The sequence below is a fragment of the Cupressus sempervirens genome, chromosome 8 (genome assembly GCF_028749045.1).
Source record: "Cupressus sempervirens isolate cs-2001-9-10 chromosome 8, ASM2874904v1, whole genome shotgun sequence".
Classification (NCBI taxonomy): domain Eukaryota; kingdom Viridiplantae; phylum Streptophyta; class Pinopsida; order Cupressales; family Cupressaceae; genus Cupressus; species Cupressus sempervirens.
The window spans coordinates 523,514,800-523,531,594 of NC_143125.1; positions in this window are offsets into that span (position 1 = coordinate 523,514,800).

A 16,795-nucleotide genomic window follows, 5' to 3' on the forward strand; every position below is an offset into this window, starting at 1 on the left:
GATTACAGAACTAGGAAGGATTAATTATGAAAACGTGGTTCAGAGGATTCGGTAACAGGTGTAACAAATTTTGGGAGGAGAGTAGAAAAACGCAGAAAGAAGAAGGGTGTCCCCAATCAATTTCATAATGAACTTTTTAATGGTTAGCTGTGACCTTTGGGCTAACATCGGTTATCAAGAAGGCTTTTCGATTCCTTCATAAATTTGAATTTTGAAAGGAAAGAACAAGGAGGGAAAAATAATTAAAATTTGAAGAGTTATAATCTTTATTTTATTATTATTATAAGCCCTTATGTATGTATATCGATGAGGTGACATTAATAGATTATATAATTATAATTTATTGGTGCCACTTCATTTATATGTATATATACATATATATATATGTGTGTGTGTGTGTGTGTGTGTGTGTGTGTGTGTGTGTGTGTGTGTGTATGCACATGTGTACATATATGTGTATGTATACATATATATGTGTATGTATACATATATATGTATACACATATATGTGTATGTATACATACATACATATATATATATATATATATATATATATATATATATATATATATATATATATATATATATATATATATATCGATACATACATATATATATCTATACATACATACACACATATATATATACATATACACACATATACATATACATATATATAAGGGTGTCCCCAATCAATTTCATAATGAACTTTTTAATGGTTAGCTGTGACCTTTGGGCTAACATCGGTTATCAAGAAGGCTTTTCGATTCTTTCATAAATTTGAATTTTGAAAGGAAAGAACAAGGAGGGAAAAAGAATTAAAAGTTGAAGAGTTATAATCTTTATTTTATTATTATTATAAGCTCTTATGTATGTTTATGTATGTATATCGATCAGGTAACATTAATAGATTATATAATTATAATTTATTGGTGTCACTTCATATATATATATGTTTATGTATGTATATCGATCAGGTAACATTAATAGATTATATAATTATAATTTATTGGTGTCACTTCATATATATATATATATATATATATATATATATATATATATATATATATATATATATATGTATTTGTATTTAAGAGTTTATAATAATGATTAAATAAAAAAATTCAATAATAAATTTTCAAAGGTATGAATTATATTTAATTTAGATTATTTTAAGTTTTTATTATATTGTTATCCTAATAGCTCATGTGGTCCCTTAATGTAACCTATGGTCAAGTCTTCGTATCCTTTCCAAAGTAGTTTTAGGTCATACTTGTCAAACCTATCAATCCATGCGGTTGGGGTTTGCAATTTCTGTGAGGGCGACAAACCCTCACTACAAATTGTCTACCAACCAAATACTATATGAATTTAGCTAAGGCATGCATGATAGCTAGCATCTCCTTATCATAGGTTGAATATGATTTCTTATTATCTCATATGCAATAGGATGTATGTCTTGCATAAGTCCGCACCTATTATATCTCCTAAAGTGATACACTCCAAGATGAACGGTCTACTAAAATCTAGCAATGTTAGTGCAGGGCACATACTCATCACTCTCTTGACCTTATCAAATATTGCCTCCATATATGTAGACCACCCAAAAACCCTCGCCTTTGTGAGATCAATGAGCGGTGTCGTAGAATGAGAGAACCCTTTCACAAAACTCCTATAATAGGAACACAATCTAAGGAATGCTCTCAAATTTGAAACATTCTTCAGTGGTAGCCAATCTAGTATAGCATACATCTTTTCCTGATGAAACTTGACCCTATCAGTGCCAATCACATGCCCCAAGTACAAAATCTTTATCAAACCAAACTCACATTTGGATTCTTTAGCGAATAGTGAGTGTTGCTCCATGACACTTAGAACCTCGTCCAAATGTTGCAAATGTTCCTCCCAAGTCTTGCTGAAAATTAGAATATCATCAAAGAACACCAGTACAAAATTACACAACTGCTTATTAAATATATGATGTATGCATGATTAGAATGTAGCAGGCACATTGGTGAGTCCAAAAGGTATCACCAAAAGCTCAGTGTCTGTAGTGCCACATGAATGTTGTATTATGTGCATCCTCCTCATGTACCTTGATCTGTTGGTACCCACAACAAAAATCAATCTATGAAAAGTAGACAACCCCATGTAAGTCATCCAATAACTCTTCAATACAGGGTATATGATACATGTTCTTAATAGTCCTCTTATTTAGGGTTTTGTAATTTATGCACATACGTAGAGTCCCATCCTTCTTTTTGACTAAAACTGCATATGAAGAAAATGGGCTCAAACTTAGTTTGATGTGCCCCATGTCAAGAAATATTTGAAAGGTTCTCTCTAGCTCCTTATAGTGCCTTGGGTGATGATACAAAGTCATAATAATTGACTTTGCACCCTCTTCCAACGTTATTGCATGGTGAAATCCATAATCAGGAGGTATACCAAGAGGAATATTACCAAAGACTCCTTTGTGCTTGTCTAACACTAACTGGATATCAATATGATGCAAGTGTCCTAAATCTAAAACAAACTTAGTGGAGATTATACAATGCACAACCCACTATGTATCCTCATGTCTCAAAATGGACTCCATCCTATGAACTAAAATGATCCTAGGTCCCCTATCAATCATAGCTCTGAGAATGAGCCGATGATCTCTTCTCATAAATTTGAATTGTTTTTGATCTTGATTAATAGTGTATCTACCGAGAGTCTAGAGCCATTGAGACCAAAAATAACATCCATCCCACCCAACTCAATAAAATAAAAATCCACAGTGAGAGTGTAACTACCAAGCTGAACTTCAAGTTGGAAAACTATTCTTGAGCAATTAAGAAGATCTCCACCAACAACCTTAAAACCAAAATGTGGAACAAAATTCACCTATAACTTTGTATTGCTTCTACAACAATGCTAATGAAGTTGTGCGTTTCCCCTGTGTCCACTAAACACACTATTTGTTTCCCTTTGAATACTTCTTTAAGTCAAATAAGACTACTTGTAGGAACTCTTGAAAGGGTAGCAACTGTAGGTGGATTATTTGAAACATGTTCCTCTACCTTCTCTGATTGGGGCTACACATAAACAATATCATCATCACTATCATTAGACTTGTTACCATCATTTTCATCATTTGAAACTACTTTAATATAATGAAACTTGCCTTTCCCAAGGCATCTATGACTCGATGACCAAGGCTCCTTTCATATGAAGCATAAATTCCTCCTTCTTAGCTCATTTCTCAACTTGGTGGATTACTCTTATTTAGATTTGAAGATTTTAGATTGGTAGTCACACTCTCACTATAGATTTTTATGTAATTAAGTTAGGTGGGGTGGATGCTATTTTGGGTCTGTAGTGGCTCCACACTCTTGGTAGATGTAGTATTGATCACGAGTAGAAATAGATTGAGTTTATGAGAGGAGATCGACAGGTCATTATCAAAGCTACACTTTTTAGGGACCCCGGATTGTTTCATCTCATAGGATGGAGTCCATTTTGAGACACAAGGATACAGAGTGGGCTGCACATTATTTCATCTCCACTAAATCTGTTTCAAATTTATGACAACATCATCATATCAGTATCCAATTAGTGTTAGACAAGCACAAATCAATCTTTGGTGATATTTCTCTTAGCATACCTCCTAATTGTGGATTTGAGAATGTGATATAATTGGAAGAGGGTGTGAAGCTATTTATTATGACTTTGTATCATCATCCTAAGTACTATAAGGAAGAGATAGAGTGGACCATTCAAAAATTTCTTGACATCGACCACATTAGGCTGAGTTTGAGTCGGTTCACTTCATCCATAGTTTTAGTAAAAAAGGAAGAGACTCTACTTATGTGCATGCACTACTACATTTGGGAACAGATTGCAACCACTCGTCGCCTAGGGGACAGTACCATAAATTGGCTCCCGTTGGACAGGCGTTGGACTTTTGCTATCGCAAAATGCAATGACAACCTTGTCCATCATAATTGGGATGCCTAAAGCCATCACAATTTGGAAGAAGGAAAGGTAAAGAGTTCATCTTCATGCTGTCCCAATTGCGACAGTAGATTGTCACAATAACGACGACTTACATTTTCACTTTGCCTTCGCAAGTGAGAGAATTGTGTTGTAGGGATGACGACCATCCGTCAGAAGGGGCCATCTCTACTGCGATGGTATGCAATGACTACCTGTTGGAAGGGTCCATCGCAACAACGATGATATGCAATGACAATGTTGTTGGGTTGACAGCTACCCACCGGACAAGCCGTTGCAATTGTGATGGCTTTTTGAATTATATATTTAAAAAATGGTGGCAAATGTTAGTTCCTACCATGGTAGAGAACTCTAGAGGCGTAGGCATCCCAAGGCATTTGTAATCATGTTTTCTTCTTTCTTTCTCTATCAATTCCTTCTAGGGTACGTACCAATTTGTGCATACCCCAATGAAAGGTAACAGACTTAAAAATAAGGTATTAACAATATGTTATAGGATTAGCAATGCACTGCAAACTGTACAAGAGAAGTGTCACCATTAAATAAATATTTATATGCAGAGCACCATATAATGCAGGGGTTTCCTTTCAAACAACGAATCTTTGCAACTACTTATTGCATTCTTCTATAATTTTTTAAGCATTTACAACCAAGCTATTCTCTGTAAATCTTCACTCATTAAAAAACATGAGATAAGATAAGATAAGATGAATTTATTAATGTCCAACAAGAGACCAATGAGGGTCTAAGGGACTAGAAACAATACAAAGGGAAAACACCAATAGGGGGAGCACCAAACGGTGTCTACAGAAAGAACGTGAAAGCAAAACAACAAAAGAACTAAGAAAAAAGAATAACAATAGCTAAGAACTCCTCATAGGCAAGTAGTCCATAATGGAAAGGTGAACAATAGGGAAATTAGGTACTCTAGAAGGTTGCCTTTGAGGTCTACTAGAGGGCCATTGCCGAGTGTAATCTTTGTGGGGTCTCACAGATTTGGTGTGAATCGAGATAGTGCAGAGAGGCTGTTTCGATCCTTGGGCAGAACTGTAGGACTGAAGAAAGAGGTGATGAGTTGTGTAGCAGTCAATGTCAAGAAAAGATGGAGTTGTAAAGTGTGCTCGTGAAGCCACATGGTCTCCTGAAAGTAGATTGCAAGATAGTGTTGGTCAATATATCTGAAGAATGAGGGAAGAGACCGACACTCTCTGAACAAATAGTAGAATATCCCTCGGATCTCATAGTAAATGGGACAACGAAAAATAAAGTGAGACTCAGTCTCAACCTCCCTGAGGTGACAAAGCTGAAAAATCTTGTCCTCTCTACCAATCTGGTGATCAGTTTGAATACATAGCTGATGAGATCCCATCCTAAAATATCCCAAGGAGATGCGAAGAGTGTGATTCCAAAGACAAGTGAGGTCCTAGGGACGTAAGATGATCCCATCCTAGATATCAAGAAAGCGCTCAATATAGAAGGCCATACGCGAACGAAGCCCACTTGGGGGATTCCTTGAGGTCATGATAACATACTACTATAGATGTCAAGTCTAACATGCTCATTCAACTCTCGTTGAGGTGGAAGAAGATGGGTTGGGGCATCCAGAGAAAACTGGAAGGGGGGAAGATGATCCAAACTAATACCAATCAAGCCCAAGAGAGTAGAGACTTGGGTGTACGAACAGTGAGACCTATGACCAGAGTCCACATTCTCAACCTCCATAGAGGAACAATAAGCCAAGTAGGAATATCTATGATGATCATCAGAGGAATCAACAAAGCTCCAGAGTTGGTGAAGAATCCAAACTAAATCAAAGATGGTCCCCAATTTAAAAGGGTGAGCACCAAACTCAACCAGAACGATGTTGTGTGGTGTGAACCGGTGACATCTGATAATGCGCTGAACAAAAAGAGTTTGGAATCTCTCAACAGAGGCCCAGTCAGACTCCAAAAGGGAGGGGGCCCAAACAATAGAGCCATAAAGGATAGTCGGCCTGACCAGGGAGTCAAGAAGAGACATCTTAGTCATGGTGTCCTAGAAGTGGTGTCAAAAGCACTGTCACTCAAGAATAGTAAGGGAGCCGAGCCCCTTGTTGACTTTAGGCTGCATGGCTGGTCTCATGCTGAATCGAAGTCTAGGAAACTTAACCCCCAGGTAAGTATATGAAGATGCAATCTCGATCTCGGTACCCTAGAAGTAAAAATGGAGATGTGATGTCCTCAAACAATTGAAGACCATAACCCAAGTCTTGCCTAGATTTACAACTAGCTCATGCGAGTCGCAGAAAGAGGCCAAACCATCAAGGAGCCTTTGAAGACCATTGGGAGAAGATGCTAGGAGAATCATATCATTAGCAAATAGGAGATTATAGATTAATACCCAATGTAAATAACAACCATCACCAAGGAGCCGAAAATCATAGAGAAATGCCTCAAGCTCGTCGATGTAGATGCTAAAGAGAGTGGGGGAGAGAGGACAACCGTGTTTCACCCCAATAGTGCTCTGGATAGGATTAGAGAATCCCTGTGGAGTCCTTAATCTTCCCACAATGCATTTGTATAACCTCATAATAGCTGTAAGAAGAATATTAGAGATCCTGATGTCCTTAAGACACTGAAAGAGAGCCACTCGAGGAACAAACTTGAAGGCTTTGCAGAAATCAACAAAACAATAATAAAATTTTGTTGAGCGATGGTGAGCCTCCTCAATGATGGCCCGTAAAGTCAAAATGTGATCAGTGCTCTGAAAATCTGTATGAAACCCAACTTGACCTCTAGCTCGATAATGTCACTGATCGAGCTCACTAGACAAGATACTATTCAACACATTCGCATAGAGTTTGGCGAAGGTATGCCCAACCATGATGGTCCTGTAGTTTTCGAGGTCAGAGGCTGACCTAGATTTATGGATCAAATAGATAATATGTTGTGACCAAGAGTTTGGGAAGCTGACATAAACCACTTGATTAAAGAGCACTGTAAGAAAGGGACCCAGAACAAAGTTACCCAACTTGAAGAATTCAGCTTGAAATCCTTCCTCATCTAGAGTTTTGGTACTATTCATAACTCTAACTGCCTCACTAATGTGGGAAAAAGAGAAGAGGTGACAACAGGTGGGGGGAAGGATGAGATGGAGAGGGGGCTGGCCAAGAATATCATTGAGGGTGGAGGTGTGGGAGGCAATGGAGTGAAGGTCCAGAGTAGAGGGGGTGGGTGGCGATGAAACATGGTGCGCCAAAAGAGCTTTGGGGACTAGAAGAACATGGCACAAAGAGACTTACAGTGTAGTAAAGTGAACTTCCGTTTCTTATGATGAAGAAAGAGGCAGTAGTTGAACCTCAATTGAGAGGAAGAGGAGGAATAAGTAGTGGGTGGAGTAGAGTGAAGCATGCAATGAAAGGATTCACAGTCCTCATCGAACCACTGGTTCATGGGACAAGACCTGCGAGTGGGGTGAGGGATGAGTGAGGAGGTGCAGTGGGGAATGGAGAGAAGGGTAGACTCCCATAAGGTGGACACATGTGAGTGGAACATGGAGGTGATTCCTCGGAGTTGGTGAAGGGGTCCTAGGGGAGAAGTCATCTAAGTTGATGGATGAATAGCTCTGTGTCACCATTAGAGAAGTGAAAAGAAGTGCGAGCATGGGGGGAGGGAAGAGGGGAGCAAGAAGAAGCAGATAGGCAAGGGGGAGAAGGTGTCAGGGGTCCCCAAAGGGTGATGCTAAGGAGGGCATGGTCAGCCATAGGAAGGCGAGAGATGGTAAAGAAAAAAATGAGAGGGATCAAGGAGGTAGTAGAGAGAACATAGTCAACAACGCTAGCACCGCCACCATATGGACAACAAGTGAAGAGTTTAGATCCAGGAAAGAAAGAGAGCTCATTCAAGATTACTAAGTCAGAAGACTCACAAAGCTGTAACAAATTACGACCATACCTAGTGAAGGTCCCTTGACAATCCTCGGAGAGCCGAAGCAAACCTACAAAACTAGGATCATAAGTAGTTGTACACATGGGATCAGACCTACGATCATGGAGAGGAGGCTGTAGGTCTCTAGTCCATGCATTAAAGTCTCCCAAAATAATGATGTCCCCCATGGTAGAGAATCTAGTAATGTGCTCAAGAAGGTCCTCATAGGGGTCCCTACACTCAATGCTCTAAATTGCATAGTATGAAGATGCTGGTAGGAAGTAGCAAACAACAATATAGGTATCTCTATAGGGAAAGGTTCCTCGATCTATGCAAATCCACATGAATTTGGCATAGCTGTTAGAGTGAATCAAGGAAATTTTACTGAAAAGGTGGTCTCAAAAAAGACAAGCTACCCCACTAGAACCTCTAACCTCACCAGAGCACCTGACCTCATCTCTAAAAGAGGAGAGCCACTGATAACCAGAAATACTGGGAAGAAGATGCATGGGGCTCTCATGTGTCTTTGTAATAAAAAGAAGGTCAACAAAACCAATAGCATCATTAAGTAAGCCAGGCATAGACCAGAGGATACCATTATCGTTCCAACAATTGAGACACAACAAGCCTATGCTCAATTGTCGCTGAGCTAGTCATTTGGCCTTAGAGGCCACCCTTGAAACCCAGCCTGTAGGTAAGGTGTCGCGAATTATTGCTTTCAGATTTTTGATGACCACATATTTACCCTCGTGTCTTGCTGCCTGTTAGTGCCTAATATGGTCACAGTTTTAAAACTTCAAGTTTAGAGTTTTTGAACCACTTTGAACTGAAGTTTGAAGTAGTTCAAAGTGGTTCAAAGCAGTTCAAATGGGTTCGAAAGGCAGAAGTGTTAATTCAGGAAAGTTCAAAGTTTAGCCTCAGTTCATGATTCAGAGTCAGTGCAGAATTTCAGAGGTTGTAATTTGGAGATGCACCTTGATCAAAGAACAAGATACCGCTATGGCAAATCTTCAAAATTTCTTAATTCTGAAGTTCAACAATCAGGCTCAAAGATCAATTTCAACCCAAAGAGGGTACTTTCTTCTCATTTTCAAGTCAGATTGATTCAATCCCAAAAAGAGAAAAAAAAAAAAAAGCCTCTTAATGCAAGATGCACAAGACTTGGTGCTTAAGAGTCATATATTGACTTTCTAGATGCTAACATAAAAAGATCATATTTCTTGCGACCTCAAGATCCATGGCAACATTCCATATGCTTCACTAATATTTTTGCAGTTCAACAGAGAAGATGGTGCTCGTGAGATAAACACATTAAGATATTGCACATTAATATGAAAGGATAACAAAATATAGAAGCCGAGAAGGAGTTATGTGGATGAAGATGGGATGAACTTGGTATATAAAAAGTAGAATCCCTTGGGTGTAAGCTAGGAACTTTGCAGTTGCTTTTGGCCTTTTCAGTGCTCTTTTCCAAGGTAGTCGGCTTACACAATTTGTCAAGGAATTGAAATTTGTATCTACTAATACATGAAGGATCAACCGAGGTGGTTAGGTTATGTTGGTCTATTGCTCTCACAAGTCTGCGAGCACCGTAAGGATTCCGATGGGTTCATTATGTGCCATTTATCATTTGGTCCAATTGCTTACTTTGGATTACACAATGTGGTGATGAGCTTGAAATAAGCCTTTGTGCTTTCATGACCATTTGAGCACCAGTTAAATGGGAAGAGGCCGCAGTGAAAAGACAAGAATTGAGTTTCAAATATGCAGGTTGGTAGACAAGATTATAAACAAGGGTAGTGAAGTTCTTGGAAAGCTTCACTGGCATTTGTCAATGCACTGCAAAAGCTGGGAGTGAGCGGTTGTTAACAATGATTGTTATGTCTAAGCAGCCAGAAAATGAAAATTGCATCAACAACTTCCTTATACATTAAATCCTCTTCAAAAGTAGGCAACAAATTTTGTCCACCTAATTGCTAGCTCATCAGAACCAAGAAGTCATCCCAATGGCTAGTTCAATGAAGAAACAAAAGTTCCAAAGGTTTTGTGAGATATGATCGAATCAGTTGCTGATGCAATTTTCATTGACTCAGGATTCAACACGAAAATTGTTTGGACTGTTATGAAGCCTTTGTTAGAACCCATCATCACCCCAGAGACTTTATGCTACCATCCTGTTCGCGAGTAAAAAGAGTTATTGCAGCATTATGTTCAAAATGGTGTCCAATGATCAGTGGTTGGGAATTTCAATTCAGTAAGCCGGATTTTTTGATAGTCATATAGACCCTCAAACAGTGACCTGTAACTTTTGACTCAGACATTATTTTCAAAATCGCCTTGGTGAGAATGTGGAGAATTAGGATTCTGATAATATATCCAAAATTCAGCAAGATCCAGCTATGCAATAATTAGTTATGCCCCCCGAAATCAGACCAATGTTTACTGTCAGAATTATTGCAAGTCCGCCCAACATCTTGAATATTTTGTTTAAAGGTAGATCATTCAAATGATAGGTATCTCTTATTAAAAGAATTTCGCTGCAAAGGTTCCCTAAGGATTAATAAGAAATGGATATATTATATATTCATATTTCAGAATATGAATATATTATGTATTGTGCTAAAATATATTTTCACATGCCCCAGGCCTCTATTCGGAATAGGAAAAGGTTATGTATTATATCACAACCTTACTGATATATGTCATTAGACTTGTTACCTAATGTTTAATAAAGAGTCAAACATTATAACTACGAGGATATATTAAAAGGGAAAAGGAGGATTAAACAAGAGAGACTTCCAAGAATCAGTTACGAAAATAGAAAAGCCACAAGAAAGAGCAGGTTAAATAAGCCAATGAGAGAACAAGCAAAGGGTTCCATTCTTCCTACTTCCAAACTACAGACTTTGGGCTTCAGCCAGGGAGGGGATTCTGCAAAACCATTCCATTTACTTGAGATGCTGTGAGAGGCAGAGCATGCGTTGTTTCTCTTTTCCAGAATTGTGTGTCTGAGTTAGAGATAGGATTTTGATGGTTGATGTACTATTGTGAAAGAAGTTTCCATCTTTCTTAAAATAGTGATTTGGCTGTAATGTGTAAAAGGGTCTTTGTAGTCTTTTACATTCAAAGAAGGGAGACTGGAGGTAATTATATCAGAATTGTGATTATGGTGTATTTTCCTTCCACTGATCATGGTCTTGGCATCATTTTTAGTTTTCTTTGAAATACGTGCTAATGTCACTATTTTCTTGTTGCACCATCTTTTCAAAACATCTTTTAAAGCTCTGAATTTTAATCCTCTCAAGAGGATGGAGGATATATTTTCATTTATAGTATGTAATGCAGTGTACATGTGTAATCCGCTATATTTTGTTTCCTTTCTTTTCCATTACTAAGTCTACGTGTCTACTCTATGTTTACGGGTAGATGTTTGATGTCCTTTTAAGCTTTCTGGTAAAAGCATCCACATTTGATTCACTGAATATCTTATATGGGGAGCTGTACCCGATAAAAATTCAGAGGAAGGTTATCAATCCATGATAACCTATCCAATTGTTGGTGTTAGTTTGTCCTCTCTCTGGGGCATTCAGGGTCAGATTTGCGTGTATTTCTTCAAAGGACAATCTGTTCACTAACATTGCCACAATGAGGGCATGAGCTTGCTTGAGTTCTTCCACCTATGATCGGGTGAGGTCCTCATCTACGTTGATCTTAGGGGAAAGAGAGAATAACTTTTTCTTTGCCCTAAGATCCCACAACCCGTCAAAGAGGGAGATGAACTAGATGTAGATAGTACCATTAGGGCCTAACCAACACCTATCAAGAGTGATGTTTGAATGCCCAGCTGATCGTTGAGGAAAGAGTATCTGGTAGTCAAGGGATCATCAATGGAGGAGAGACCACAGACTCGTAAGTTTAGTTCACAGGTCCACCTAACCCACTCATTGTCCATCTTTCCTTGTACTAACTTCTCAATGCTTGAAAGGGGAGCCTTAGTTGTAGAATTGCATAAAGAATCCCAAGAATTCACCTTTAATTCAGTCTATGTTAACAATGAAGAATGCTTATCAACGATCTCTGATTGTTTCTCCTTGATAGTGTCTAACTCCCTGAGTTGCATGGTGGAAAATTCTAGATTAGCCTTGAGGCTAGTATTTTCAACGACTAGAGATTGCACAATATCTCGTAGAGTGTGGTTCTTAGATTCCAACAAAGCCAATCGTTCTGTGATTTTAAAATAGAGTGAAGTTGACTGAGCAATAACACTTTGTAGGACAACATTAGTAGACTTCACTATAGTCAAGCGATCAACAAGATGCTAGAGTGTAATTGGATTAGATAAGGGTACCATGGCTTATAAAGAAGGAAGATATACCCGTGCCCCTAGAAGCTCACAACCTTACCACAGACCAAGCATTCTATCAAACAGTTTATAGACAACTATCTGATGCACAAATTGTTGAATAGTTGGAACCTGTTTGAAGATGCTGGCACCAAACTAGTCCTTGATGATTTCCCTGTGGTAAAGCCTCTAACAGAAGACATGGAAGGAGTGAGTGAGGAGTGGAGTCAGAATAACAATGACTACTCCCAAAAAAAGTAGAAAAACCCCAATTTCTCCCAAGTTATATTGTTGCTCGAGGATTCAAATCTTCTGAAGCCCTGATTTCATTCTCAAATCCTAAATTCTCTGCAACAAGCCAAAATTTTAGGATTGCAAGCCATGGTGACTGTGCTAGTCGGCAATGGATTCCTTCGAATATCTCTCAAATATGTTACCAAGTTAAGATCTCTCACCTAAAAATCTCTTTGTTATCTTCCGCTGGTTCCTCTCCTATCTACAAGCATAAACCAATAAACCAATAACTTTGGCAATTCTAATAACTCTAGGCGTGGATGGTTAGACTCTTCATCCCATATTAGATAATGGTCTTGTTGTGTTACGACAAAGAATGGTCTTCTCGTGTTACGATAGTGTGTCCACCAAACCTTTCATGTATACTATCAATATTGCTCATGTTCCATTTTGAGCTTTAACATTTTGCACTGGTATATGTTGATGAATTTGCAATGGCAATAAATAAGACAAAGACTGGATGCTTTGCATGTGTAGCTACGATCAACAATGGATGAAAGATTTGAATGTGCACATGGGATGAATGACCAAGAATCACTAAACTTTACAAATGGCTATGATCCCACTGGTCAGGATGGCAAAGCTATGATCAATGTGCCCATTTAAAGATTGTGTGTGAATTATTTGAGCCAGTGCCTCATGACTGTGCTCTCATAGGCATTCATCCAAAATGTGGAATCATAAATTTCGCTTGCATACTATTTTAGCTAAATACTTGAAATTGACACAACCATCTTCAACATACTTCCACATGGGTTCAATTTCCTATTTCATCTATCATTGTGGACTTCATTGTAAATTTTTGGTAGCGATAAAATGAAGAAGTCAGTACAAAAAATTGTAAAAATCATGTGTGCAACATATGTAGATCTCTTACTTTAAATGTCTCCTCTCCATTCTAGTTGTAGTAGGAAAGAGGTACTAGACTGTTTGATAAAGTGTCCTGTGAGCAGTTATTTCAGATGTAAGGTGAAATTGTAGGAAAGTGCGCAAAGTGAATCAAGTTTTATCCTGGCACATCTTACATTTTCTCCACCTTGGTTGAGGTCTCCATGCACATAGACACACCCTAAATCTCCTTCTGACCCGTGGGCCAGATGACAAGCCTTGAATCAACATTTTAATATTTTTTAAAGCACAGTTGAAGTCATTGAAACAATATGGATCATATTGGAGATTCAAACAATGCCTAACAACATTACATCAAAATTTTAGAAAGAAAAACGCGACTTATGTCTTAAGCAAAATAAGGATCACACTGGTGCAATAATCACATCCTTTGGATCACATTGGTTTTGTATGTTTGTTTTGAATTAAACAACAAATATTAATACATAGATCATAAATGTATTGGAGTTGCATGTTGTTGTTGTTCACTGAACCATTGGATGACATACTTCGAGATAAACATGTCAAACATATCATAGAAAATTAATTGCGTTGATTAAGTCCATTGGCAATGACATGTATTAGGTTCATACAGAAGGTCCTAAGATAACTAAATCAGTTTATAAATGAATACTCACTTTCATGATCAAGAGCAATGCTCCTTAATGTGAAAGCAAGCTGGAAACTTTGAATTAGTTTACTATGGTTGATCTTTGCAAGCATGTATATTCCATCTCTGGATTAGTATGTTGTGACAAGTCTCATTGACAAGATGTAGCAACCATGTTGACAAACAAGGAATCCTGCCCTCTTCAAAACAATTCCATCTACATCCATACCTCATTAAACAAAAACAAAAATGTCTTTGCCCTAGTGAATGAAGACATATCAAACTAATATTCAACAGAGGATAATTTAAATCATATAAAATAAATAAATTATAATGTCATGCTCTTATTTTAGTACTTGATTGTGCCAATGGAGAAAGTGGTATCCCAAGGACTGGAAATGTCTAAATTGTAATATGGAAAGGGTACAAGTACAATGTTGTGCATCTCTTCTTCAAGCTTATACATATATGTTGTACTGAAGTTGTAGGTCAACAAGAACATACGTATAGCTTTATTGATGAACCCCACCCATTGTAATCATTGTCACACATTTAGAGTCTACCATCAATTAACATAAACAAATAGATATCCATTTTCTTTGACTTGCCAAATTTGACCGTACCTTTACAAGGTTGTGATAAATAATGTAACTCCTATGCAAAGCATTTTCCATAATCCAACTTTTATGTCCAAGTAAAGAAATGCACAATATACCTAGGCAATAACTTGTAAAGGAAAACATAATATTTCAACCCCAAAGTTAAACGTTGTACCACACCATACGAATGGGAAAAACATAAGTCTTTCAAAGAGAGATGCCGAAAAAGGTTTAAGATATATAACACGTAGAGTATACTTACTGCATTCTTCATAGTTTCCTTGGAGAAAATTCCATCAGTTATAGCACATAATGTAGGAAGCGTCAAGCTATTGGTTTGGGTAGGACTTGGATAAGTTGTACAATGTTTAATATTAGCATCACATTTTGGTCCATCCACCTCTTGGGGCATGTACCCTATTTTCTACATCTTCTAAATATCTTTTATATCATTTTCTTGAGCAGTATCTTTACTTTTGTCTCCATGCAGAGATCTCTTTTCCTTTCTTAGTTTCTCAAATAAGGAAGACGTTGAAGAAAACAATGAAGTAGTTCTTGAAAATGCCCTCTTGAGTTCCTACACTCTTGGTGAATCTGGAGGATGAGACTCAGGTCAAGGACAAGTAGAAGATGGCACAAGGACAACTGAAAGAGTTAGATGGCTCCAACCCTTGTTTCATTTTCTGGATGTGCCATAGCTTTCAATAACTGATGAAATAGAGCCTTTGGAAAAGCCTAGACAAGAGAGATCCTATGTCTTGAGAACCCTTGTGCCTTAAATGCTTAAAAAAGAAAAGCCCAAAAATTTGAGTAATTATCTAGTGATGCTAACAATAACTAGGAATATAAGGAACAAAGACATGCCTTATTATAATATGAATGATTTGGTATATATGATATGATATGTGCAATAAGATATGTTGCTGCAATTGTTGTTTTGGCTACGATAGTTGTTGTAGAAAGATTCTCCAATGAGATAACCATCATGTCAAGAATTGGACCAGCATCACCAACCTAAAACCCAAAAGTTAATCAAATATGTCATGGTAGGTTCCTATAGAGAAAAATTGCAAGAAGTTATTGTGATGAAACTCCTTTACTATCTAACTATTATGTAATGACCCTTTTTAGGTCATTCATTTATTTACGACTTTTTCTTAAATAATTACTTCAATAATTGCTCTGGGAAAATATGTTTTTGATTAAAAGCTCAAAGCTATTGAAATATGTTAGAATCTACTAATTGATGAATAAAACTAGATTGATAACACAAACCATCACTATTTGATTGAATAAATAGTTTGTAGAGATTTTCACAATCATCACCTGGCAATGCAAATTAGAGGGCTGCCTTCAAGAACATTGATCCTATGAGTTGAAATACCAGTAGTAATATTCAAGATTCCAATGAAAATGGATGCTGCACATATTCCAAACCTACATCACATCCCTTGTTGTTCATCCTGTGTGGATGCATTACTTACGCCCCTCTTCATTCTTATTCCCTCCATGAAAGTTTCATGCCACTTTCACTTTCACATGAGCCCTCTCTAAGCAATAAAAAAATTCTTTTTCCATCATCACACAAATATTTGTTTTGGGTCTATAATCATCCAACATAGTTGTGAAGAGTATGAGCAATTCAAAGGAAACATCTATAAGCTTATGTATTAATCACAAGTTTCTTCTTCAATATGTAGACAACTGCAAATAAATAATCTCTAGCATTAATTGTTGTTTGAGTGTAAGTAATTCTGTGTGTGTATACTAGCTTCTCCCTAATTCTTCATAGCCACTGCTTCCCTTATTTGCTTCTTAGTCATCATATATTATTCTCTGACCTAGTTTTCTATTATTCCCATGAATATATTTGTGGTGGCAACCTTCATACATATATATCCAATGACTTTTTTCCCTTAGATGCAATCAATTTCCAATTTATATTGTTTTGACTGGATAGGTGTATTTGAAAGGCGTGTCTATACAGTGTTCGTGCCCCTTCATGAGAGGTCATTCTTTATCATAAAGGTTTTCTATTTATTAATTATCATTGACTTTAATCACCAGCGGGAGTACAACCAATTTAAAAATAATATATAATATAGTAATTTTTATATTGTATTTTTATAATATATTTCTATTATATTCTTCCTTGGTC